This window comes from Callorhinus ursinus, unplaced genomic scaffold, assembly GCF_003265705.2.
Source record: "Callorhinus ursinus isolate GAN/ISIS: 27379988/994484 unplaced genomic scaffold, GSC_fseal_2.0 scaffold23, whole genome shotgun sequence".
Taxonomy (NCBI): Eukaryota; Metazoa; Chordata; class Mammalia; order Carnivora; family Otariidae; genus Callorhinus; species Callorhinus ursinus.
Window position 1 is genome coordinate 20,776,202 of NW_027397085.1, and position 26,684 is coordinate 20,802,885.

Here is a 26,684-nt window from a genome sequence, read left to right on the forward strand (position 1 = left end):
CAGTTGGGCTAGCACTAGAATACAGACAATCCCCAACTTAAGACCTATGATTTTTTGACTCTTTGATGGTGAGAAAGCAATATGCATTCAGTATAAACCATACTTCAAATTTCAAATTTGGATCTTTTCCTGGGCTCATGTGGTATGATATTCTTTCAAGGTGGTAGGCAGTGGTAGTGAGCCACATGATCACGAGGGTAGACAACCAATACACTTACAACCATTCTGTATCCATATAGTCATTCAGTTTTTCACTTTTAATACAGTATTCAATAAATTATATAAGATATTCAGCACTTTATTTTGAAACAGGCTTTGTGTTAGATGTTTTTGCCCAACTATAGGTTATTGAAAGTGTTCTGACCATGTTTAAGGTGGGCTAGGCTAAGCTATGACATTCAGTAGGTTAAGTGTATTCAATGCATTTGTGACTTAAATATTTATTAACCCCAACATAAATTGAGGAAGATCTTTTATAGGTGCCCTCATTCTAATAATACTGCACTGCCTCCTTGTGACATTTGGAGAACAGGAGAATTTTGTAACTTTTGTGCTAGTGAGCTGAGGAGTGACCCAGCCAGCTCCCCATGTACTACTTCAGCCCACACAAACAGTGACTCTCTGGTAAGGCATTCAGAGAATTTGCATGCTTTATCTAGTGTTAAGAGGGCAGACATGCACTCAGCTTGGCATACTTACACTTCAGTTAATTTTCATTCCAAATTTTAGAGATAGCTAAAACCTGCCCAGGAATTTTTCTGTGACTAAATAGCATCTAGAAAAAAAATCTAAGCTTTCTGGGGCGCCTGGGTGGCTCAGTTGGTTAAGCGACTGTCCCGGGATTGAGTACTGCATCGGGCTCCCTGCTCGGCGGGGAGTCTGCTTCTCCCTCTGACCCTACACCCTCTTGTGCTCTCTCTCTCTCTCTCTCTCAAATAAATAAATAAAATCTTTAAAAAAAAAATCTAAGCTTTTTAATTGTGAACCAGATGATCACAGTGGTATAAGAAAAGAACAAGTGGACTAGAAAGAGATGTTTCTTTGTTCATTTTTCTAGAGTCTCCTAACTAACTATAGCTCCAACCCATGGTTAATCCCCCCAAATACACAATAATAGAGGTATATATGTTCATGGTCTTGATCTAGCACTATTGAATGGAAGAGGCTCACACAGGGACATGGGGAAAGCTTTTGCCCACAAGATGGGACATCACATTAAGGTGGCCTTTCCCACACTTCTGCAATGTGGTTTCTCTCGGGACCCTCCTCCAGGCTGTGCAATTCCAGCTTCATGTTCACTGAGTTCTTTCCCTCTAATTTTACCTTGCTTCATCCCTTCCCTTTGCTTACTTTGATATTTTCTATATCTCCCACTAGTCTACAGTATTCCTTGAAGACAGGGACCATGTCTCCTTCTTCTTTACCTACTTCCATAGTACAAGCGTGGTATTTTTCATAATACCGACTCAGTGCATTTTTATAAAGTAAAACAAAATATAACAATGACTATCATTTGTGGAGCAGTGTGTGCCAGGCAGACTTTTAAGTGCTTTACCTATTTTATTTTATTTTTATTTTATTTATTTTATCCCTACAGCAATCCATTGATGTGGGTGCCTTCGGTCTTGCTTTATAGAGGAGCAATAGAAGCTTTAGGAAGTTAAATAACTTGCCCAAGATCACATAATTAGTAACCAGCAAAATTGGGACTCAGTCCATATTTTTTCTGATGCAAACACAGAGCAACTTACACACAATCTAGGCTGCCTCTTTGTACTGTTTCACTATAAAATTAGAAGAGAAGAGCTGGAAGGTTGAGACAGGGCTAGACAAGCAGCCACTTGCATTAAGGAAGCTGGACCAGTTGAACTGCCAAGCGGAGTCCACATTCTTGATGTGTAGCTGGGTATTAGAGGGTGGGCAGGTATCTGTGGGAAGGAACTCATTTCGGATGGTAAGCTAGTTCCCATCCTCTTTTAATACCAGACAAACAAACTGAAAGGGAGCTGCCCTGTGTTCAGTGTACTGAATACTAATCCTATTTTCCCTGGGAGAAGAGAAGAAGTAGGAGATGCTTTCTACAAGTCCTTGCCTGGTTTTGCAGACAGAGAGCTGAGTCAGAGAGAGAGTTGGCTGAAATTGTGGAAAGACAGACTGGCAGCTGAACCCAGGGCGGTACAGAGCTCTTGATAGTCAACCTTTCCCAGGAGCTGGAGAGCAGGATACTCTTGTCATACAGTGAGAGTAGATATTTAGTAACTGTGGGAGGTGTATTGGTGGAAGTGGAATATGCCATTGTCACTTTGGAAATCCAAGGTCTTGAAGTTATTGCACAAATTATGGAAGTGAAAAAGCTAAAGACAGCACAAAGGGGGTGTGGTATAGTAGAACAAGCACTAGTTATGGACTTGGTGAAGTTGTGTTTTGGATTTTAAACAACATGAACCTTAAACATCATGAAGATGGATAATATCTTGAAATGTTACTTAATATTCTTTTGTTTCCAGAATTTGCTTTAATCTTTGTTCTTTCCCTCATTCAGTCAGCTAAGCATTCTTCATCATCGTCTTAGAGATGAACTGACAGCAGGAGAGAAAACAAAGGGAGTCAATTGTTGGCTTCTGAGTTTAGCAGCCCACCTGTTCTGACACATGAGATTTTGAAAGAATATATGATACAATAATGATGTGAATAATAAAATTTTCCTACCTTCAAGATAAAGGATGGACTTCCAAGGCTTAGAAGAAAGAGACGGGGGAGACTTAGAGATCAGAGGCTGGTGCCTTCACAAGTGCAGTCTTATGTGCCTGTACTGAGGAGTTATCACAAGGTTCTCTCTTTGACAGAAGTCAGTAACTAGCCCACTGATCATCTAGCAAGAGTGATAGCATTTATATCCTCACCCTTAAGCTTGTTCTGTTCCCATTCATCTTACCCGAGAATTGTCAACTCTTCATCAGCTTCCCAGGACACTTGTACACCAATGAAATGGGCACTGAGAGGGTGGTGATGTACAAGAAAAGACCTCTCACATGGATTTAGGTGGGAGTGAATGAAATCATCTAGGGATTTCTCTGTGTAATTGACAGTCCAAAACAACAACAACAACAACAACAACAACAGGTTACCACCAATGACAGAATAATGGCCTCCAAAGATGTCCACATTCTAATCCCCAGAATCTGTGAATATGTTACTTATATGGCAAAGGGGACTTTGCAGATGTGATCAGGTTAAGAATCTTGAGATAAAAAGATTTCCCTGGGCTTTCCTGGTGGGTCCAATGTAATCACAAAAGTCCTTATAAGAGGAAAGTAGAGGGTCAGAGTCAGCAGGGAGATGTGACAACAGAAGCAGAGGCTGAAGCAATGCAAGGGTGTGAACGAAGGACTGTGGTGGAAGCTGGAAAAACCAAGGAAATAGATTCTTTCCTAGAGCTTCCAGAAGGAAGCAGCTTGTTCGTAACACAGTATCCTGAACCCTTCTTTAGATCTACCGAAGTAGCTGGATTTGGGCCCAGATTTATATATTTTTTAAAAGTTATCCCAGGTTGGGGCACCTGGCTGGCTCAGTCAGTAGAGCATGCAACTCTTGATCTCAGGGTTGTGAGTTCGAGCCCCACACTGAATGTTACTTAAAAATGAAATCTTAAAAAAAAGTTAGGGGCGCCTGGGTGGCTCAGTTGTTAAGCGTCTGCCTTCGGCTCAGGTCATGATCCCAGGGTCCTGGGATCGAGCCCCGCATCGGGCTCCCTGCTCGGCGGGAGACCTGCTTCTCCCTCTCCCACCCCCTCTGCTTGTGTTCCCTCTCTCACTGTGTCTGTCTCTGTCAAATAGATAAAAATAAAATCTAAAAAAAAAAAAAAAAGAAAGTTATACCAATTTATTCTGATACAGCCAGCCTATAGGAGCCCATGCACAGCAGGTCCAAAAATACTGAATCTAAACTGACAAATCACTCACCACTATCACATTCAGAAATTCTAATAACCTTTACCACGTAAACACCAAGCAGTCACTCAGTTTCACAAGAATACCTAAAGGAATTATGATCTCATCATCCTTTGAATAATAATAACAGCTTCCATCTAGTGAGCATATTCTAAGACAATCAATATGCTAATATTTTAAATATTAAATATTTTATGCATTATCACATTTAATCTTGGAGCAAACTTATAAAATAACGATTGAAGTTATAATCTATAACAGAAAAAAAAGACCTAGACAAGTTAACTGTAACTGGATGGGAAGAGTAGGAGAATGGAATTATTGTTTTGAATGAGATTGGGGAAGAGCAGGCTGGATCTCTCGCGCCAGGTCTGTTTTCCTACTAAGGCAGAGAAATGAGGCTGCCCGTCCATATAAGCATTCCTCCTTTCAGCATTCAGGAGACCTCCTGGCATTTCAACTGGGCCTTAGAACATACCAGACAAACAAAAGCTTTTTCCATTCAGGGCAAGTTGGATGGGACTAAACAAAATATGGGTCCCAAAGGGTTGTTCCTCTTACAGGACAAAGACGCCACTCTGCTGGTGTTTCGGTAGAGGGCCTCATAAGGAGGTGATGAGGATAGCTAATATAGCTCTATGGCAGGATGATTTACAACACTGGTGCAATTGTCTAATGTGATCCCATGATCTGCATTAAGGAATTGGCTCCCACCTTGTGATAGATGATGTTTCCCTGTCGGTAGTTGATGAGTCTTGGTGCTGATTCCATTGCTCTGTCCCGGTTCCTCCTGGCACATTGAGCCCCAGGCAGGCTGGGCTCCACCAACCTCCTTCCTCGACATTATCTTTCCTCCACACCTGAACCTCTAGCCCATGGAATTTTTATGTGGTCTTAGGGGGTGGTACAGTGTGACGCCTACTCTATGTTTCCAAACATTATGTTCTAATTCCTTCCAGACATTCTAGCCTTTGATTCTAAAAGCCAGACTTTGGGTACTCAAAACCCTTTTTCTCAAACTACTCTCTTAGTCTTTACTTTCAAACTCCAGGCAGTGTAGGCTGGCAATGAGAGCGTGAAGTAGAAGGGCATGTGGGAAAGGGGAAAAAAGAGCTATCTACACAATATGGCAAAATATTGCTCCTCTTCACAACCACAGTCCCCAGGGTCATACAAGCAAAAAGGATGGAGCCAGGAACCATACCCACATCTCTCTGATGTCCCAGTCTCTATGATATCCAGGGCATCATTAGCTCTGACTAGTAAGCCCAACTCTAAATCCCAGCAAATTCTACCCATAGGTTCTAGTTCTGGGCTTATGGAGCAGGTAAGCTCCTCCTCTCTCAGGTTAGTTGTTCAGGTACTTGAAGATAATAATTTTGGCACCTGAGCTTTCTGAGCTAACATCCGCCCCCTCGCCCCCAGTTTCTTCTACTCTTCATAGTCATGGCCTTTCCCATTTTTTATTATCTTGGACCTTCTTTTAGATATGCACAAGTTTTTGTGTATCCCTCCTGACTTGTGACTTTCCTAAATAGGCTGTCTCATTCCAACCAGGAATTCCAATCAAGTCCAAAATCAATTACAGAAACTTCTCCAATCTCTTTGTTCCTGGCAGCACACTCCTAAAGCAAAGGATGTTTGTACCATGCAACACGTGTGCAGATTTCTACTGCACCTGTCTGTGTGATAGCTGCAAGCTCAGAGAAAATATCTGCGGCCAATTTAGGGTAATCCGCAGCCTCTCCCTAGAACTCCCAAAGAGCACACAGGTGGCCAAAACATCCAAGACCCATAACAAGACTAGGAAAACGGTTCTTTTAATGTATTATATAGCAATATGTCTAGTGATAGAGTGAATCTGAAGTCCCCACAGGTGAGTCTTACTTCAGAAACCCCAGCCCAGAGGGCAGCAAAGCATGCGTGGGCATGTTTGTAAAATGATGTAGTGAAAAGCATAGGAGCCTGCAGCTGACTCTGCCAATAACTTGCTCTGGGACCTTGAACAAACATTTTTCTCTCTCTTGATTTTATTTTTCCCACTTGTGAAACAGTAGCATTAGACTAGAGTGGTTTTCAAATATATCTGTTTATGTGCTTTGATCAGAAAAACATTTCTGCACATGAAATTTATATATATTTTATGTATAAATCATATATATGGAAGAACAACTCTGCTTATAGTTTGTTTTGTTTTCCAAACTGGAAAGATTGCCAGGGAGAAAGGAGAAAAAGAGAGAGGAAAGGGAGCAGGGAGGGAGAAAAGGAAAGGTAATTTCAAATACTCTTTCTAGCTTTGAAGTTCTACTACATTCACTTAAAATGGTGCCAAATCATCAACAATTCTGGGACTGGACTTCAGTCAATCTTGAAATCTAAATATTTGTATATCAGGCTGTATTTTCGTTAGTTCTATTCAGATTTTCCTGAGTTTTGTAATCTAAATTCTTCTCTGCAAATACAAACAGCAATAATGGAAGGTAACAATTTCCTACATCTGGGCCTAAAGAACCAGAGGAACAGAGAGCTTTTGGCGCCCTCTTGTGTCCATAATTTGTGATTCCCAACAGCCAACCCCACTAAGTGTTAGGGACGTCTATTAAGGCCCAACGCAGTGGAGTAAAATATGAGGAACAAAGAAGTTGAGGTGGTGATAAGGGTTTGTTCATCATTTATACAGATCTGCTCTAATTGAATACATCCTCTACAAACAAGAATGTCCTACAAAGAAAGCTACTTCCTTTCTCCTCTTCATCTAAATGCCATCCATTTTTTGAGAAAGTTGATCACCCTTAGGTGTTTCTTTAGTTCACCATAATGATCCCTTCTCTGCCTAATTAGAGCAGGTAAGATCACACGTTCTAACATCAGGTGTCAGTTGGATTCTCAACTGCCCTTCAGTAGCTACCTAAGTCTGGGTAAGTCAATTCAGCTTCTCTCCTAAGCCTCTCTACAGCCAATTATCAGTGAATGGGAATACACTTAAGCATAATTGCTTCATCTATGATTGAACTAAGCAAATCCACTTCTCAAAAGTTAGAACTGGAGACCTAAGCCACAAAAGAGAGAACAGACAATTTGGACTTCATCAAAATTAAAAACTTTTATGTATCAAAGCACACTGTCAAGTAAGTGACAAGACCTAATAAATAGGAGATAATATTTGTAAATCATATAGTCTATTCTTGTTATTGGTGAGACATTCTAAAAGTCGCTGCAACCACTCAGTTAGCAAACACTGAAACACTGCTCCTAGAAATCTATATAGACCAGGGATATGGAGAGAGAAGGGACATAATCACATAGATGATAGTCTTCGATCCTAAAAACAATTCATCCTGGCATTCTTTTTTTTTTTTTTTTTTAAAATTTTTCGTGAAAGAAAACAAGGTTCGGAAGAGTTAAGCAACTTACCTGAGGGCACACTACTAATGGATGGCAGTGTTGGGATTCGAACCCCTCCAGTAGGCCCCAGAGCTGGACTGCTTGTATGACGTTGCCCCGCCCAGCTGTCTCCGTCCTCTGGTCATCTCTGTGTGATAGCTGGAACAAGAAGGTAGAGGGACACCATATTCTACCTCAGCTGGGAATGTGTGCCTCTGGCAACTAAATTTTTCACTGTTCTGCATGTCTTCCAATGATGACAAAACCATATTGATTTTTGAGTTATGAACAAATTTTAGCAGTCGTAGGCAAATTCACAAATATAGAATCTATAAATAGTGAGAATAAATTGTATCTGATAAGGAACTATTATCCAGAAAATACACAGAACTGTTACACTCAATAACAAAAAGGTACACAAATTTTTTTAAACGGGCATTTCTCCAAAGAAGTACATTAATCGAGTACAAATGGGTGTCGGGTACATTAAAAAGTTGCTGACTGTTGGTGGCAATTAAGCCACTATGGAAAACCACACGGAGGATCCTTAAAAAATTAAAGATAGAACTACCATATGATCTAGCAATCCCACTTCTGGGAATATATCCTAAGGGAACAAAAACACCAACTTGACAGATACCTGTCCTTCCATGTTCACAGCTTGTATGTACATATTGTATTATGTACAATAGCCAAGACATGAAAGCAATCTAAGGTCCACTGATGGATGAATGGATAAGGAAGTGGTGGTATATATACACAATGGAATATTATTCAGCCATAAAAATGGAAAAAATCACACCATCTGCAGCAACATAGATGAACCTTGAGGGCATTATGCTACACGAAATAAGTCAGACAGAAAAAGACAAACACAGTATGATCTTTCATATATGTGAAATCTAAAAAAAAAAAACTCAAAAATGACAATTAAACTCCTAGAAAAAGGGGATCATATTTGTGTTTACCAAAGGTGGGATGGGGGTAGGGGAAAAGGAATTGGAAGAAAGTGGTCAAAAGGTACAAATTTCTAGTTATGAGATAAGTACTAGGGATGCAATGTACAACAGGATGACTGTAGCTAACATTGCTGTATGGGATACAGGAAAAGTGCTAAGAAGGTAAATCCTAAGAGTTCTCATCACAAGGAAAAATCTCTCCTTTCTTTTTCTTTCTTTTTCTTTCTTTCTTTCTTTCTTTCTTTCTTTCTTTCTTTCTTTCTTTCTTTCTTTCTTTCTTCTTTTTTGCTTTCTTTTTATTGTATCTATATGAGCAGATGGATGCTAACTAAAGTTATAGTGGTAATCATTTCACTATATATGTAAGTTGAACCATTATGCTGCATATCTTAAACTTATACAGTGATGTATGTCCATTATATCTCAATAAAACTGGAGGAGAAATTGCATTCAATTTCTTCAGTCATTAGGGAAATATAAATCACAACCACAGAGATAACATTTTCACTATGTTTTGACTTACTAAGGTCATTATACTTTTTTTTTAAAGAAAGAAAATAGCAAGTTTTGGCAAGGATGTGGAGAAATTAGAGGCCACGTATGTTGCTGGTAGGATTGTAAAATGGTACAGTCACTGTGGAAAACAGTTTGGCAACTCCTCAGAATGTAAAACATAGAATTTTACCATATGACCCACCAATCCCACCCCTATGATATGCTTGAAAGAACCTGAAATGAGTATCCACACAAAACCTGTAGCACTATTCACAACAGCCAAAAAGTAGATACAACCCAAATGTCCATCAACAGATGAATGGATAAACAAACTGTGGCATATTCATACAATGGAAATTATTTAGCCATAAAAAGGAACGGAATACTGAAACACGCTACAACAACAAAAAACATTTTTCTAAGTGAAAGAAGCCAGACACAAAAGGTCACATATTGTATTATTCCATTTATATAAAACATGCAGAATGTGTAAATCCACGGACAGAAAGCAGATTAGTGATTGTCAGGGCCTGGGGGCAGAGGGATGGGAAGTGACTTCTTAATGGGTAAAGGGTCTACTTTGGAGGTGATAAAAATACTTTGGAACTAAATAGAGGTGATGGTTTCACAACATTGTGAAAATACTAAAGGCCATTGAATTGTACAGACTAAAATGGTTAATTTTATGTTATTTGAATTTTACCTCATCAAAAAAATTAGTCTTCAACAAAGGAGGAATTAGTATACAATGGGAAAGAGGCAGTCTCTTCAACATATGGTACTGGGAAAACTGAACAGCGACATGCAAAAGAATGAAACTGGACCACTTTCATACACCATACACAAAAATAAATTCAAAATGGATTAAGTACCTAAATGTGAGACCTGAAACCATAAAAGTCCTCGAAGATAGCACAGGCAGTAATCTCTCTGAGACCAGCCGTAGCAACATTTTTCTAGGTAAGTCCCCCGAGGCAAGGGAAATAGAAGCAAAAATAAACTATTGGGACTACATCAAAATAAAAAAAATTCTGCACAGAGAAGGAAATAATCAACAAAACTAAAAGGCAACCTAATGAATGGGAGAAGATATTTGCAGATGACACATCTGACAAAGAGTTAGTATCCAAAATATGTAAAGAACTGACACAACTCAATACCGAAAAAAACAAATGATGCAATTAAAAATGGGCAGAAGATATAAGCAGATATTTCCCCAAAGAAGATATCCAGATGACCAACAGACACATGAAAAAATGCTCAGCATCACTCATCATCAGGAAATACAAATCAAAACAACAATGAGATACCATCTCACACCTGTCAGAATGGCTAAAATTAACGACACAAAAAACAAGTGTTGGCAAGGATGTGGAGAAAATGGAACCCTTGTGCCCTGTTGGTTGTAATGCAAGCTGGTGCAGCTACTCTAGAAAACAGTATGGAGGTTCCTCAAAAGATAAAAATAGAACTACCCTATGATCCAGCAATTGCATTACTGGGTATCTACCCAAAGAATACAAAAACACTAATTCAAAGGGATACATGTACCTCTATGTTTATAGTAGCATTACTTACAGTAGCCAAACTATGGAAGCACCCAAGTGTCCACTAGATAAATGGATAAAAAAATGTGATTAATATATATACATATATATGGAATATTATTCAGCTATAAAAAAGAATGAATTTTTGCCATTTGCAGCGACATGGATAGAGCTTGAGAGTATTATGCTAAGTGAAATAAGTTAGGGAAAGACAAATACCATATGATTTCACTCATATGTAGAATTTAAGCAAGAAAACAAGAGAATAAAGGAAAAAGAGAGAGAGGCAAACCAAGAAACAGACTCTTAACTACAGAGAACAAACTGATGGTGACCAGAGGGGAGATGGGTGGGGGAATGCAGGAAATAGGTGATAGGGATAAAAGAGTGTACTTATCATGATGAGATAAAATAAAATCAAGTGGTAAAAAAATACATCACCAAAAAAGTTAGGAATTGAAACCAAAAGTAAGATCTTTTTCTTTGTCAAGATCTGTCTCATCAGAGACATGTCATTTCAGAAACAATCAAATGGATATCTACTGCCTACCAAGTGGACAGAGGAACAGAGAGAAAGCTGCTCTGCAGAGACGTGGAGAAGAAAGTATAATCTGTGGGCAGGAGCATAAATTCAGGATAGAGAGAGAAAACATGGTATTTCAGACTCCAGTTTCAGCTGTCTTACTCCTGCTTGTGGATTTCTTGAGGTACCTCCTAATCCTTATAATGAACTTTTATCTTAAGCCAGTTTTTATTCTACAACTTGTAATCAAAAGTGTACTGTCTAATGCACAAAGCCAGCCAAAGGATCACTTCTTTTTTTTTTTTTCCTAATGGTAACACTAGGGTTTATTAAGCTGTGTCTTAGTACAGGTGCTGGGGCTTGCCCATGGTGCTCTTGATGTATAAAGCCTAGGTGTTCTGCCAATTCTCCTTGAGCAAGGGTGCCAGGAAACTGACAGCTAAGGGGATGTTGTACACAAGCTCATCACCTGTCATCTGCACGTGGCCAACAGCCACTGCCAGACACAGCACCTTCTTCATCTGGAATTTGATGATGGACTTCACTTCATCCACTTTGGCCACCACGTTCTCATTGTGGGTCAGCAAGGAAGGGAACTTGCCAGCCTTATGGAGGCCTGGGCCCAGGATTTGTGGGATCTGCTTGATCAGAGATTCTGAAGCCAAAAAGGGATCATACTTCTTGGCCAGCTTCTTGACTAATTTTTTATTCTTGTTGAGTTTTTTCAATGCCTCAGTATCCACGTGGGGAATATCCACAGCCCTTGGCATCATCACAGTCCTGCTGGTCCCCCCAAAAACATATGGGGAACTTGGGGGGGGGGGAGTGGACTTAAGTCTGACTGTGCCTGAGAAGCATTTTTCCTTCTGAGGCTCATAGTTCGAGCTGACCTGCAGCTCCACCATCTCCAAAACCTACCTGCACTTGCACTGGCTGCCGGACACGACCTCCCACCACCTCCTCGTCCAGGGCGGCTTGGGAGACTTCGCTGCTCGTGGAGCCTCGCAGCGCAACAACAGGAAAAGAGAGCCCACTGAAGGGTGACTTCTGCCATGAATTTTGAGGTTTATTATAGAAATAATGACTTGTAAGATTAGAAAATACCTCAGTGGTCCCTCTCAATTAGACATAATCCCTACACTATCTTTTCCAAATATCAGCAGACTCTACTTTAAAAACTCTAATAATGGAGACTTTATTATCTCCAAAGGCAGATATTTTCATATTTGAACGATTCTGGCTATTAGAAAATTGCTCTGTGTAAGTGGGCAGAAATCTAGTCACCCAAAATATTATAACATCTGGGATCACTTGGAAAAAACATGGTATCCCTTTCCCTATGGCAGCTGTATAGCAGGTTGAAGACAATGACCACAGCTCCACCATTCTTCTTCCTCTTGTTCCCTTTGTGTGTAACACACGCACAAACCACACACATACCCAAGCACATGCATACATACACACACTGTCTTCTCCCTAAAAAATAGAATTTCCTTGCTCAATTCTCTCACAAGAAGCTTAGAGCAGTTAAAATGACATGTTTAATGTCGGACTTGGATTTGATTTCAACTCTGCCTTTGTTGGATGTGTAGCTCTGGACAAATCAGTTATCTCGGAGTCTCAGGTCCCTCACATATGAACTGGGCATAATAAAAGTGTTCAATACAAAGGAGTATTGTGAGGATTGAATGAAATGATTCATGTAAAGAATGAAGCACACACACACGCACACACACACACACACACACACAGAAGGCAGCACAGCATCTGCCCCTGGTAGGCGTTCAGTAAATAGGAGCCATTATTATCCTATTAATAATACTATTGATACTGGTTATTATGATTGCCCTTATCTAGAAATCTGGTCTTGTTTGACCAATGCTCTCAAACTGTTAGATATAATGACAGCAGATTAGTAGCTCTGTGTGCTTACTATAATACCAGACACCACAGAATTGGTAGATTATCTCCCTCTGCAGAGGAAGGAGAGACACAGCTTAAGTAGTTGTCCACAGTCACACAGCTAGTAGGTAGCAGAGCAAGAATCCTAATCCAAGAATTCTGACCCAGACACTATTGCAACACGCCAGTTATGCCGTCATAGCTCATTAATTATCCGCAAGGTGGTGCTCAGCCATGGACAGTGGCTTTTTCTGCTAAACCCTCTCAAGCAGATAAGCAATTCAAAATGAGGCCACATGGGCGTGAGTCAGCATTTCTAATGCAGGCATTTTCTTCCAAAAGCAGGACTTCAAGTCAGTATTTAAGGAGAGCACATAAGTCATGAGGATGTTACATATATCACGGTGACTATAGTTAATGCTACTATACAGCATATTTGAAATTTGCTAAGAGAGTAGAACTTAAAAGTAAACTAATAATAACAAGGAGAGTAGATAGGAGGTGTGGTCAGTAGCACAAATTTAGGGCACAAGAGAGACACTTAAATGCCTGAAGAAAATATGGGCGAAAAACTTTTATGAGTGTGAACCAAAACATAAGGAACTCCCTACAACTAATGTCCCTATGTCTGGTCCCATCACACAAATTTCACATCCTCGTATCCACATTGCTGATTAAGTCATTCCTTTTAAGAGATGAAAACCAACCATAATAAATTTAGGTGTAAATTAATTTGTAAGTGTTTGTTATGTTTTTCCCTTCCCCAATGTATTCAATAAAATTCTGCCTTGTTCTGGGCTTTTCACTAGACCTCAATCCCTCCCCACCTTCAAAAAATAGATTCAAAATGCTGCAGTTCTGCTTCTGGCCCATTTTCGACAGAGAATTGGCAAATGAGAAGAGAGAAGAATGGAGAAGTGGAGAGAAATTTCATCAGAAAGGCAAATATTTAGTCCACTAAGCATAAAATATAGGGGAAAAGGATAAGAGAGAAGAAACATGGAGATCACTAAGGCTCGCTTTTGTGTTGTTTTGTTTTTACCCAGGTACGTTCCATGGAGGATGGATAGTGGTTTAAGATAAAGACTCGGGGTGGATAGAGAGTGTGAGAGATGTGAAGATGGGAGGCAGGGCAACGGGGGGCGTGAAAGAACTGAGTAGGAGTTACACCCCTGTCGATGTCTGCCAAGGGATTCAAGTCAGGATCAGAATCACTTCTAATCACTTTCAGATGTCACACTTGGTTTCTTTGACGACAGCTACAGAGAGAACTCCAGCTAGCTGGAGCTCTTGGGTTTATTCTGGTTAGAGCAACACGCATCAGAGGCACCCACACACGTGCCCACCTTGCTGGAATGAGCAATTCTTATCCTGTTTGCTTCTCCTTGCCAGCAAGCAGATCTGTCAAATAAATCATTTTCGTGATACTGATGAACCAATATTAAGCAAATTACGCTCCCTTGCCACTTCCAAGGATGTACTATAAATACGAATCCCTAACGCACCTGCTGCTCCTTACAGTTTTAAACTTCTCTTTCAACTCGTTTGGACTTTACAACATACCTGGAAAGCAAGCAGGGTCATTATCACCATTTTACAAGATGAGGGAAAGGCAGTTCATAGAAGATGCATGGCTTTCACAAGATCCCAATGTCGGTGTGTGGCAGAGCCAGATTTTAACTCAATTTCTGACTGCAAGTCCCCCGGGCTCCATGGGATTTGTCACCACACTTCTCCACTGTATGAGCTCCATGAAGCATGTGCTTCACATAATTAGCTCATGGAGATGGACAATTATGGAGAGGCAAAAAGCATTTGGCTTAGAGCTTGGAGGACTTGGTTCTAGTCCCCCCTTTTCTATGACTTTGGATAAGTCATTTTTCCACTCTGAAGTTTATCGACTTCATCTGCTTGTATTGAAGTATAGTTAACACACAGTTACATTAGTTTCAGGTGAGCAACATAGTGATTCGCTAAGTCTATACATCATGCTGTGCTCATTGACGATATTCCCAATGCTGTACCTTTCATCCCTAGTGCTTACGCATTCCATAACTGGAAGCCTGTATCTCTCACTCCCCTTCACCTATCTTGCCCATTCCCCACTCCAACCCCCTCCCCTCTGGCAATCATCAATTCTCTGTACTTATAGGTTCGATTCTGTGTTTTGTTTGTTTGTTCCTTTGTTCTGTTTTTTAGATTCCACATGTAAGTGAAATCATATGGTATTTGTCTTTCTCTCCTTTTTTTATGTTTGCATTTTACAACTCCAGTATTCCATATTAACAATGATAACAGCTATTATTACTGAAGGCTTATATAAGGTAGACACTAATAATAGGTACATAGATTTGTCATCCATTTAATTTTCATAACCTTGCAAGGTTTTGGAGAGGTTAAAGTAACTCCCAAACTGGCAAATAGCAGAACCAGGATTTGAACACAGATCAAAAAGATTCTTTTTTCACAGCCCCATGTAGCCTCAAAATCTCTTGTTGAATTATCAAAATACGTGAGTGACTATAAAAGAGGCAGGCCACTCTAGATTGGTGGGTTTAATTAGCAAGAGAACTTACATACAAGCCTTGTCTTGGATGGCAGCAAGACAAGTAGATCTCTGCACCTGTCTGACAGAATCTTACAAGTTTATAGAGGTGTTGAACAGGATCCTGTCATGTATCCAGTCCAGATGGTCTCAATAACACATTACTGTCTCAAGGCTGTGTCCTTGAAAATGACTCCTAGCGTGGACAGTGGGTGGAACGTACATTCCAAGGGTGGGGGTGGGTGGGGTGGGGAAAGGAGGAGCCTCTAATTGCCTGGGTCCAGCTCATGGTTCAACCGGTGATCACATCCTCTCAATGACCTCCTTCAACAGGTTTGGATCTGACTTTGTCTTCCTCAGGGTCTACGTTCTTAGAAACTGCTTTGTATTCCCCAGAAACGTGGAGCTTCTGTGTGGTCCCCATACCTGTTTCTGTCTTGAATCTATGTGGTCAGAAGGATTTCTCTTTTGAATGTGATCAGTAGACTTTTTTCCAAGTCTACAACCTCTTACCTGTTAAACCCCTTGTTTAAAATTGCTGGTGCATTACTACCTACCTTCCTTCCCCCAGCACTAAACCAGGAAATATGTGCATATACAGTTTCTATTTATTGGTACACAGGAAAGTAAACGCTAGGGAGTAAAACATGATAATAAATGCTTTTCTTTACATCAAAAGCTTGAGAACCTTATGTAGGAGAAGAAAAAGCCTCCAAATACCTGTTGAGACAAGCTTTGGGCTTGCTTCCTTATGGACTGTAGCCGTATTTCTGAAACACACATTCTAAGCAAGTGGTACAGGTTTGGTCACTTAATTAAGTCAGTAGGCCCTCTTCAAGCCAAATGCAGGACTCTCTAACCCTCACACCGTGAGGGAAAATACCATTTCCAAGTCAAACAAGAAAAGCACTATCTGAACTTCATGGCCACCAACGCACAGCCATCTCCTCAGGCAAATAGGCATTTCCAGCCTTAGGTTCCTACACAGCTCGGACATTCCAGACCATGACAGAGTCACCAGGCTGACCCCACACCCTCTCACAGACACAGAAACTGAGGGCCAGAGACTTGCTCAATGTCAGGAGACTCCTAAAGACTGTACTCTTAATTCCCTGCCCTTTTATTAAAACTTAACGCTTCCTCTTGGGAAACCAAACAACCACTGGGAGTCATCCTGACCAGCCACTATAGAGAACTGCCCTTGGCAAAAATCCTCTTTTCCTCCTGACTTTTCTAAGATAGATCCACCAAATATCATGTCCATAAATGGCCTTAGAGAGCCAATTTAAGATCTCCCCAAATTACTGTGAAAGAAAGAAGGAAAGAAGGAAAGGAAGAAATCTTCACCAATAAGTGCCAGAAATGTGGGATTATGCCAAATTAAAGGGGTGTTTTACTTGGTACTGCTTGAAGCCTTTGATATATTAAAGGTGTATTGTGATCTCCTAATAGGGAAATAGGTTCCCCCACTTATTTGGCCACGTTTATATTTTTTATCCCCTCCTTGGAGAAGTGCACACATTCAGTGTTCTATGAAGCACACTTTGAGATATGTTAATGTGGTCTGATATTCTTAAGATCGCATTCACAATGTGCACAAAGCAGAAAAGACTTGTTTAAGGCCTTATAGAGTGCATTCCAAAGAAGGAGGACTGATATGCAACAACATGGATAAAACTGAAGGGCGTTATGCTAAATGAAATAAGCCAGACAGAGCAATACAAATACTGCATGGTGTAATTTTTACGTGGAATCTAAGTATACACATACACACTTGCCAATTTCATAAAAACAGAGAGTACAGTGGTGGTTGCTGAGGGCTAGGGGATGCCAAAATGAGGAGATGTAGGTCAAAGGATACAAATTTTGGAGTTATGAATAAGTTCTGAGGATCTGATGTGTAGTACAAGGACTATCATTAATAACATGTTTTGTATACTTGCAATTCAGTGGGAGTAGATTTTAAGTCTACTCACACCACACACACACACACACACAGAAAAATAACTATGTGAGGTTTTAGAAGTATTAATTAACTTGACTGTGGTAATCAAGGAGGACTGCAATCTATCTATCTTTGAGGTCAATGATGTATTTACAACACCATCCTGCCATAGTCCAAAACAGGAATAACTTCGGCCCACAAGACTCAAAAACAATGCAAGCTGCCTGAGGCCAGGGACTTTATTTTGTTAACTACTGAGCATCTAGCACAGTGCTTGGCACATTGAAGATATCCAGAAGTATTTGTTTAATAAAAAAGTGTTATCAACAACACAGGATCACTTTGTCTTGTTGACTCTTTGCAACAACCCTACGATTGTTATAATTTGTCAGAAATTTGAAGATTAGAAATTAGAAATTTGAGATTAGAAAGGGGATGGTAACTTGTCACAAGTTCACAGAGATAATAAGTAACTATGATGGTATACTAGCTTAGTATTTCTCAAATCCTGCATATAAATCACCTGGGTGTCTTTTAAAACTGTAGACTGAAATTCAGTGGGTTTGGAGTAGGATCTGCAAATCTGCATTTCTAACAAGCTCTCAAGAGAAGTTGATTCTGCCATACCACAGACTACACTTTGAATAGCGAAACCCTAGTTCACAATCATAGAATGCCAGAGTTTTAAAAGGAAAATATAGGTGGTCAAGTTAGAAATATGAAGCCTAGATATTACAAAATGCTCCCTCTTAGGCCATTTATGGATGTTCACATCACTACTCTGACCTGACATCAGGCCAAAATCCTGCCAAACCTACTATAGACAAGGCATCACAAAGTGACATAGCCAACGCATAATGATGTGCCATGGAGGACCTGGGAAGAAATACCCCATAATACTTTCCTCCTGCCCTGTGACTTCCCACCAGAGGTCACCATAAGCCAAAACCAACAGGAAACAGGAGGCAGAAAAGTCCACTGATATAATCCAGTCAGGTCAGCCTCAGAGGGCAAAGAGCAGAGTAGAGAAAAACAGGGGGTTGCTTAGGAAGGGCACATTGACTCTATCCAATGCACTTCTGGCTCTCTGTAGAGACTGGACCAAGCTCACTTTCACCTCTTCTTTCACCTAGGGTGGAACAAACATCAAGGGAAAAGAGGGGAGGGAAGGGGGTGTATTTTTCTACTTTGTGTCTGCATGCTTCCCCCAGAACTGGATGACACTACCATCTGTGGAAAAGCAGTATGTCTCTTCACCGGCAGGTTAGACCCTCTGTCAGTGTTCTTGATATTGGCAGAAAAACTTCTCACTCTTCTCTGTCTCTGAGTAGGCATCTCTCACTTCTCTGAATTCTCGTCCCTCTCAGCCTCTAGAGAATGAGCTCTCAGGATTCCCCTGCTCATTATCTTACTGTTTCTTCTCAGATTCATTCCTAAGTATCTCTTCTTAAATACAGTAGTTTTTAAAAAATGTTTTATCTGCTGAAGGCTCTAACACCCTATCTTTGAGGCTTACTCTCAACCCCATTCCTCCAGTTCCATTGGCCATGGGAACCCCCACTTAGATGATGAGACAGCCCTTCAATCTCAAGCGGCCAACTACACTCAGCACCTTTCCTCTGAGGTCCCTCCTTGGCTCTCTTCTCATGATAAAGTCACCATCACCCTCCTGTTAATCACCCAGTCTCAAAGCCAACTGTAACAAATTCTAGCTCCCATGACATCACTACTTATATCCTTAGTTTCCTTCCCATTGACAAGATTGCTGTTTAATTTCTCATTTTTTTCTTTCCTTGGCTAATAAAATAATTTTCTAATTAATTTCTTGCTTTTTTTTTTACCTCTCTAGCCCAATTTACACACACAACCATCAGATTAATATTCCAAAAATACAGTTCTGATTATATCATACTTAAAAAAAAATCATTCAAGCTTCGAATAGCTGTTGAAGGGAAAATAACTGTGAATGTGTGAACAAGGAGGACAGGAGGCAATGTTAGCATCCCATCTCTTTGGACTCCATCTGTTTTTCTGTTCTTTATCTTCTGTATTTTTTTTTGCTGGCGGTCGGTGTCTTTCTTTTCGTTCACTTCCAAATCTTTTGCAAATTCTGGAATTGGAGATAGTGCTAGAGGAAAGAAAGGAGAAACAAGATTCATGGTAGTTGAGGAAGAGAGGGGCAGTGAAGACCCTGAATGACCGAACTGGTCTTTGATAATTGCTAGTCATTCATTGGGAAACTGAAAGCATGAATGGTATTTAAAAAAAACAGTGTTTCTAAATATGGCTAAAGTGGAACTGACTTCACTGACCAGAGTTCTTAGTGTCAATATCAGTTCTGGGGGCTTGGAAGTTCTGAAAGGGAAATGACCCAATTCTAATTACTTCAATCTGAATGGAACCAAAATCAAAGTACTCAGTTCAGTAGATGTTCAGGAAAATATTAAAAAATAGAAAAGTCATGACTTGTTTAACTATGAAATCATAATCCTAATAGTTGAGAGTCTTTGAATGGCTACAGCATAACACACTTAAAGGGATTTGGTCAGCAAGATAATGAACGTCAACTCTGAAGAGGAAGAGGATGAGTATGGAAATAACCATAACAAAGCTAATGGGGAGGACGGAGCTGGTCTACCCAGAGAATATTAGGAAGAGTAGGAAGAGAAGGAGAATGAGGGCAAGATGAAGCAAGTTCAGAATTGGGAAAGGGAAAATAGGAAATAGATCTCTTATGTTCACAGAAAGAATTTCAGGATGGATATTGTGATGACTATGTTGACAAGGAGAGAGTAGAAGATGGAGAAGGTCTTCAAGGAAAAAAGAAAAATCAAGATGCAAAGGATGAAAGAGAATGACATGACTAGACCCTTCTTAAACCAGACCCCGTAATGCTACTGGTTTTTCGGTAAAATGGTCACTACAGTGATTTCCATAGAAAATAAACATGTAACTCTTCATAGAATACGTTTTACTATTTTCATAATGTCTTCATTAAAATAAGCTTTATTAATCTGTTAATAATTATATGTGTAGAAACATTTTTATTGATGTCATTGTCATATTCCCTAGAAATTCATTGGGAATTTTAATTTTTCTCATTATCTTATTCTTGTTAATCATTACTAGCCAACAATGAAAATATGACTGATTTTAAACAAGTTTAATATGGTACATTTTTTTCATGTTTTAAACTTATTTTAAAAATGAAGTTAACGAGGCGCCTGGGTGACTCAGTCGTTAAGCATCTGCCTTCGGCTCAGGTCATGATCCCAGAGTCCTGGCATCGAGCCCCACACTGGGCTCCCTGCTCAGAGGGAAGCTTGCTTCTACTTCTCCCATCCCCCCTGCTTGTGTTCCCTCTCTCGCTGTGTCTCTGTCAAATAAATAAATAAAATCTTAAGAAAAAAAACGGAAATTAAAGTTCCTATAATATGCAAAGGCAACAGTTTTTCTTTTGAATGGCAAATTGATTATTTTCATAACTGACCCAGAGACCTCTAGTTGGGAAGCTCTTAGTTTTGTGTTTGTTTGTTTGTTTAGTAAGAGTTTTAAATTTTTTGTGTTTTGTCACGTGAGTAGTTTGGAGGAAAAGAGTAAAATAATAAAGATTCTATTCAGCCACACAGTTCAAGAATTTTAACACTCTTTGTATGACAGTATATTTGTATTGTGTTAAATTCCTCATGAATCTCTTCCTAAAAATTTGAAGTTACTACTTTTTGTGCAACTGTTTTTTTCCAAATTTAAAGATTTTTTTTTATTTGAGAGACAGGGAGAGGGAGAAGCAGACTCCCCACTGAGCAGAGAGCCCGACACGGGCCTCGATCCTAGGACCCTGAGCTCATGATGTGAATTGAAGGCATGCTTAACCGACTGAGCCACCTGGGCTCCCGTTTTCCAACTTTAGTGGGGAATAATTGACAATTAAAAATTGTATATGTGAGGGGGTGGAGCAAGATGGTGGAGGAGTAGGAGACCTGGATTTCGTCTGGTCTCAGGAATTCAGCTGAATAGGGATCAAACCGTTCTGAACACCTACGAACTCAACAGGAGATCGAAGAGAAGAATAGCAACAACTCTCTGAAAAGAAAAACGACCACTTTCTGGAAGGTAGGACGTGCAGAGAAGTGAATCCGAGGTGATATTTGCGAGGACAGATGGCGGGGGAGGGGGCCTCCATTGGCCCTTTCTGGCAAATGTTAGAGCCCCGGAGCACAAAATCAGAACTTTTAGAAGTCAGCTCCGCTGAGGGACGTCGCTCCAGTGGCTAAGCTGGGGGTGGAACCCTCGCGGGACAGTGTGGTCTCAGGACCCTCGGGGTCACAGAAAGACCGGGGGTGCCTGAGTGTGGCAGACCTCCCAGGTATTGCAGCGGGGGAAGCAGCTGCAGAGACGGAGCCAAGGCACGGGCTCTCAGCTCGGGGTTGCCATAAACTGATCGGTGACAGTCGGGCCACTGCTCCTCCAGCAGGGACCCAACAAGCGGCAGATCTGGGGAGACTCCCCTCCCTCTCCTAGGAGGAGCGGTGCGGGAGCGCACCGCAGGGACCTGTTGGGTTTGAAGACTCCACACAGGGTTGGGTGCCAGAGATAGAAATGCTCGGTCACAGGCCGGGTGAGCACGGAGTGCAGCCGGAGACTGGGGAGACAGGAGTGATTGACTGCTTTTCTCCGGGGGCGCACTGAGGAGTGGGGCCCCGAGTTCTCGGCTCCTCTGGGGTGGAGATTGGGAGGCCACCATTTTCACTCTCATCCTCCAAAGCTGTACGGAACATTTGCAGGGAACAAAATCTCCCAAGAGTAAACCCGGGCAGATTGCTTAGCCCTGACCGACAAGGGCGGGACAATTCCGCCTCTGGCAAAGACATTTGGGAACCATGGCAACAGGCCCCTCCCCCAGAAGATCAGCACGAACAGCCAGCCAAGACCAAGTTTACCGATCAATGAGAACTAAGAAGTCCAGCACTAGGGGAATACTGTACATAGAATTCATAGCTTTTTTACCATGATTCATTAGTCTTTCAAAGTTAATTTTTTAACTGTTTTTTTTTATTTTTCTTTTTCCCTTTTTCAACCAACATCTTATCAATCCTTTGTAAAAAAAACATTTTTATTTTTCATTTTTAGAGTCATATTCTATCCCTTCATAGTAGTTATCCTTATTTTTGGCGCATATATATATATATATAAATATATATATATATATATATATATATATAAGTTGTTCTCTCTTTAAAATTTTGAGATACAGTTTCTTCTAACATATCAAAATATACCCAAATCTCTAGTGTATGGCTTTGTTCTAGTCTCCTGCCTGATCACATTCTCTTCCCTTTTTTTTTCTTTCTTTATTTTTATCCTCTTCATTCTTTTTTCAAGCACCTTATCAATTCATTTTTTAAAATTTTTTATAATTTTCATCTTTATAGTCATATTCCATCCCTTCATTGTATCAACCCTTATTCTGTACATATATAAGTCTATCTTTCTTTAAAATTTTAGGAGGCACTTTCTTCTAACAGACCAAACTACACCCAAAATCTACTGTGTGACACCGATCTATACACTAGCCTGATCATATTTGATCATATTCTGTTTTTTTTGTTTTGTTCTGTTTTTGTTTGTTTTCATCTTTTTTTTTCTCTTTCTTTTTTCTTTCTTTCCCTTTCTTTTCCCCTGGTTTCAGGTCTTTTCTGATTTGTTTAGAGTATATTTCCTGGGGACGTTGTTAACCTGTTAACATTTCGTTCTCTCATTCATCTATTCTCCTCTGGACAAAATGACAAGACGAAAAAAAATCACCTCAACAAAAAGAACAAGAGGTAGTACCATCAGCCAGGGATCTACTCAATACGGACATTAGTACAATGTCAGAACTAGAGTTCAGAATCATGATTTTAAAAATACTAGCTGGGCTTGAAAAAAGCATGGAAGTTATTAGAGAAACCCTTCCTGGAGAAATAAAAGCACTAAAATCTAACCAAGTCGAAATCAAAAACACTATTAATGAGATGCAATAAAAAATGGGGGCACTAAAAGCTAGGATAAATGAGGCAGAAGAGAGAATTAGCGATAAAGAAGACCAAATGATGGAAAATAAAGAAGCTGAAAAAGGAGATAAACAACTACTGGATCACAAGGGCAGATTTCGAGAGATAAGTGATACGATAAGACGAAACAACATTAGAATAATTGGGATCCCAGAAGAAGAACAAAAAAGAGAGAGAGGGGCAGAAGGTATATTGGAGCAAATTATACCAGAGAACTTCCCTAATGTGGGGAAGCAAACAGGCATCAAAATCCAGGAGGCACAGAGAATCCCTCTCAAAATCAATAAAAATAGGTCAACACCCCGTCATCTAATAGTAAAACTTACGAGTCTCAGAGACAAAGAGAAAATCTTGAAAGCAGCTCGGGAGAAGCGATATGTAACCTATAATGGTAGAAACATTAGATTGGCCACAGACCTATCCACAGAGACCTGTCAGGCCAGAAAAGACTGGCATGATATATTCAGAGCACTAAATGGGAAAAATATGCAGCCAAGAATACTATATCCAGCTAGGCTGTCATTGAAAATAGAAGGAGAGATAAAAATCTTCCAGGACAAACAAAAACTAAAGGAATTTGCAAACATGAAACCAGCCCTCCAAGAAATATTGAAAGGGGTCCTCTAAGCAAAGAGAGAGCCTAAAAGCAGCATAGACCAGAAAGGAACACAGACAACATACAGTAACAGTCACCTTACAGGCAATACAATGGCATTAAATTCATATCTTTCAATAGTTACCCTGAATGTAAATGGGCTATGTGCCCCAATCAAAAGACACAGGATATCAGATTGGATTAAAAAACAAGACCCATCCATATGCTGTCTGCAAGAGACTCATTTTAGACCCAAAGAAACCCCAGATTGAAAGTGAGGGGGTGGAAAACCATTTACCATGCTAATGGACACCAAAAGAAAGCTGGGGTGGCAATCCTTATATCAGACAAATTAGATTTTAAACAAAGACTGTAATAAGAAATGAGGAAGGACACTATATCCTACTTAAAGGGTCTATCCAACAAGAAGATCTAACAATTGTAAATATCTATGCCCCTAAGATGGGAGCGGCCAATTATATAATGCAATTAATAACAAAAGCAAAGAAACACATCGACAACAATACAAGAATAGTGGGGGACTTTAACACACCCCTGACTGAAATGGACAGATCATCTAAGCAAAAGATCAACAAGGAAATAAAGACTTTAAATGACAACGAAATGGACTTCACAGACGTATTCAGAACATTCCACCCCAAAGCAACAGAATACACATTCTTCTCTAGTGCCCATGGAACATTCTCCAAAATAGGTCACATCCTAGGTCACAAATCAGGTCTCAACCAGTACCAAAAGATTGGGATCATTCCCTGCATATTTTCAGACCACAATGCTTTGAAACTAGAACTCAATCACAAGAGGAAAGTCGGAAAGAACTCAAATACATGGAGGCTAAAGAGCATCCTACTAAAGAATGAATGGGTCAACCAGGAAATTAAAGAAGAATCAAAAAAAAATTCATGGAAACCCATGAAAATGAAAACACAATTGTTCAAAATCTTTGGGATGCAGCAAAGGCAGTCCTGAGAGGAAAGTATATAGCAATACAAGCCTTTCTCAAGAAACAAGAAAGGTCTCAAATACACAATCTAACCCTACACCCGAAGGAGCTGGAGAAAGAACAGCAAATAAAGCCTAAACCCAGCAGGAGAAGAGAAATAATAAAGATCAGAGCAGAAATCAATGAACTAGAAACCAAAGAACAGTAGAACAGATCAACGAAACTAGGAGCTGGTTCTTTGGTTAACAAGATTGATAAACCCCTGGCCAGACTGATCAAAAAGAAAAGAGAAATGACCCAAATCAACAAAATCATGAATGAAAGAGGAGAGATCACAACCAACACCAAAGAAATACAAACAATTATAAGAACATATTATGAGCAACTCTATGCCAGCAAATTAGAGAACCTGGAAGAAATGGGTGCATTCCTAGAGATGTATCAACTACCAAAATTGAACCAGGAAGAAATAGAAAACCTGAACAGACCTATAACCACTAAGGAAATTGAAGCAGTCATCAAAAATCTCCCAACAAACAAAAGCCCAGGGCCAGATGGCTTCCCAGGGGAATTCTACCAAACATTTCAAGAATTAATACCTATTCTCCTGAAACTGTTCCAAAAAATAGAAATGGAAGGAAAACTTCCAAACTCATTTTATGAGGCCACCATTACCCTTGATGCCCAAACCAGACAAAGACTCCATCAAAAAGGAGAATTACAGACCAATATCCTTGATGAACATGGATGCAAAAATTCTCACCAAAATACTAGCCAGTAGGATCCAACAGTACATTAAAAGGATTATTCACCACGACCAAGTTGGATTTATCCCTGGGCTGCAAGGTTGGTTCAACATCCGCAAATCAATCAACGTGATACAATATATTAACAAAAGAAAGAACAAGAATCATATGATCCTCTCAATAGATGCAGAAAAAGCATTTGACAAAGTACAGCATCCTTTCTTGGTCAAAACTCTTCAGAGTATAGGGATAGAGGATACATACCTCAATATCATAAAAGCCATCTATGAAAAACCCACAGCAAATATCATTATCAAAGGGGAAAAGCTGAGAACTTTCCCACTAAGGTCAAGGACACGGCAGTGATGTCCACTATCACCACTGCTATTTGACATAGTATTAGAAGTCCTAGCCACAGCAATCAGACAACAAAAAGAAATCAAAGGCATCCAGATCGGCAGAGAGGAAGTCAAACTCTCACTCTTTGCAGATGATATGATACTTTATGTGGAAAACCCAAAAGACTCCACTCCAAAACTGCTAGAACTCATACAGGAATTCAGTAAAGTGGCAGGATATAAAATCAATGCACAGAAATTAGTGGCATTCCTATACACCAACAAGACAGAAGAGAGACAAATTAAGGAGTCGATCCCATTTACAATTGCACCCAAAACCATAAGATACCTAGGAATAAATCTAACCAAAGAGGTGGGGCGGAGCAAGATGGTGGAGGAGTAGGAGACCTAGATTTCGTCTGGTCTCAGGAATTCAGCTGAATATGGATCAAACCATTCTGAACACCTACGAACTCAACAGGAGATCAAAGAGGAGAGTAGCAACAACTCTATGAACAGAAAAGCGACCACTTACTGGAAGGTAGGACGTGCGGAGAAGTGAATCCGAGGCGATATTCGGGAGGATAGACGGCGGGGGAGGGGCCTCCGCCGGCCGCTTCTGGCAAGTGCTAGAGCCGCGGAGCCCAAAATCGGACCTTTTAGAAGTCGGCTCCACTGAGGGACGTCGCTCCACTGGCTAAGCGGGGGTGGAACCCTCGCGGGACAGTGGGGTCTCAG

At 40.2% G+C, this 26,684-nt stretch overlaps 1 protein-coding gene and 1 pseudogene across 1 annotated transcript in view; both read right to left on the reverse strand.

Annotated features, from left to right (window-relative positions):
- Positions 1 to 16,330, reverse strand: part of SPINK5 (serine peptidase inhibitor Kazal type 5) — a 169,069-nt gene extending 152,739 nt beyond the window's left edge. Inside the window, exons 1-2 of the mRNA XM_025892453.2 lie at positions 16,026 to 16,330; positions 7,365 to 7,493 (exon numbers count right to left, since the gene is read on the reverse strand). The gene's annotated coding sequence lies outside the window, so the exon portion shown is untranslated. The remainder of the gene's footprint in view (positions 1 to 7,364; positions 7,494 to 16,025) is intronic.
- LOC112839502 (large ribosomal subunit protein uL1 pseudogene) lies at positions 11,200 to 11,735 on the reverse strand (annotated as a pseudogene).
- Positions 16,331 to 26,684: the final 10,354 nt, after the last annotated feature.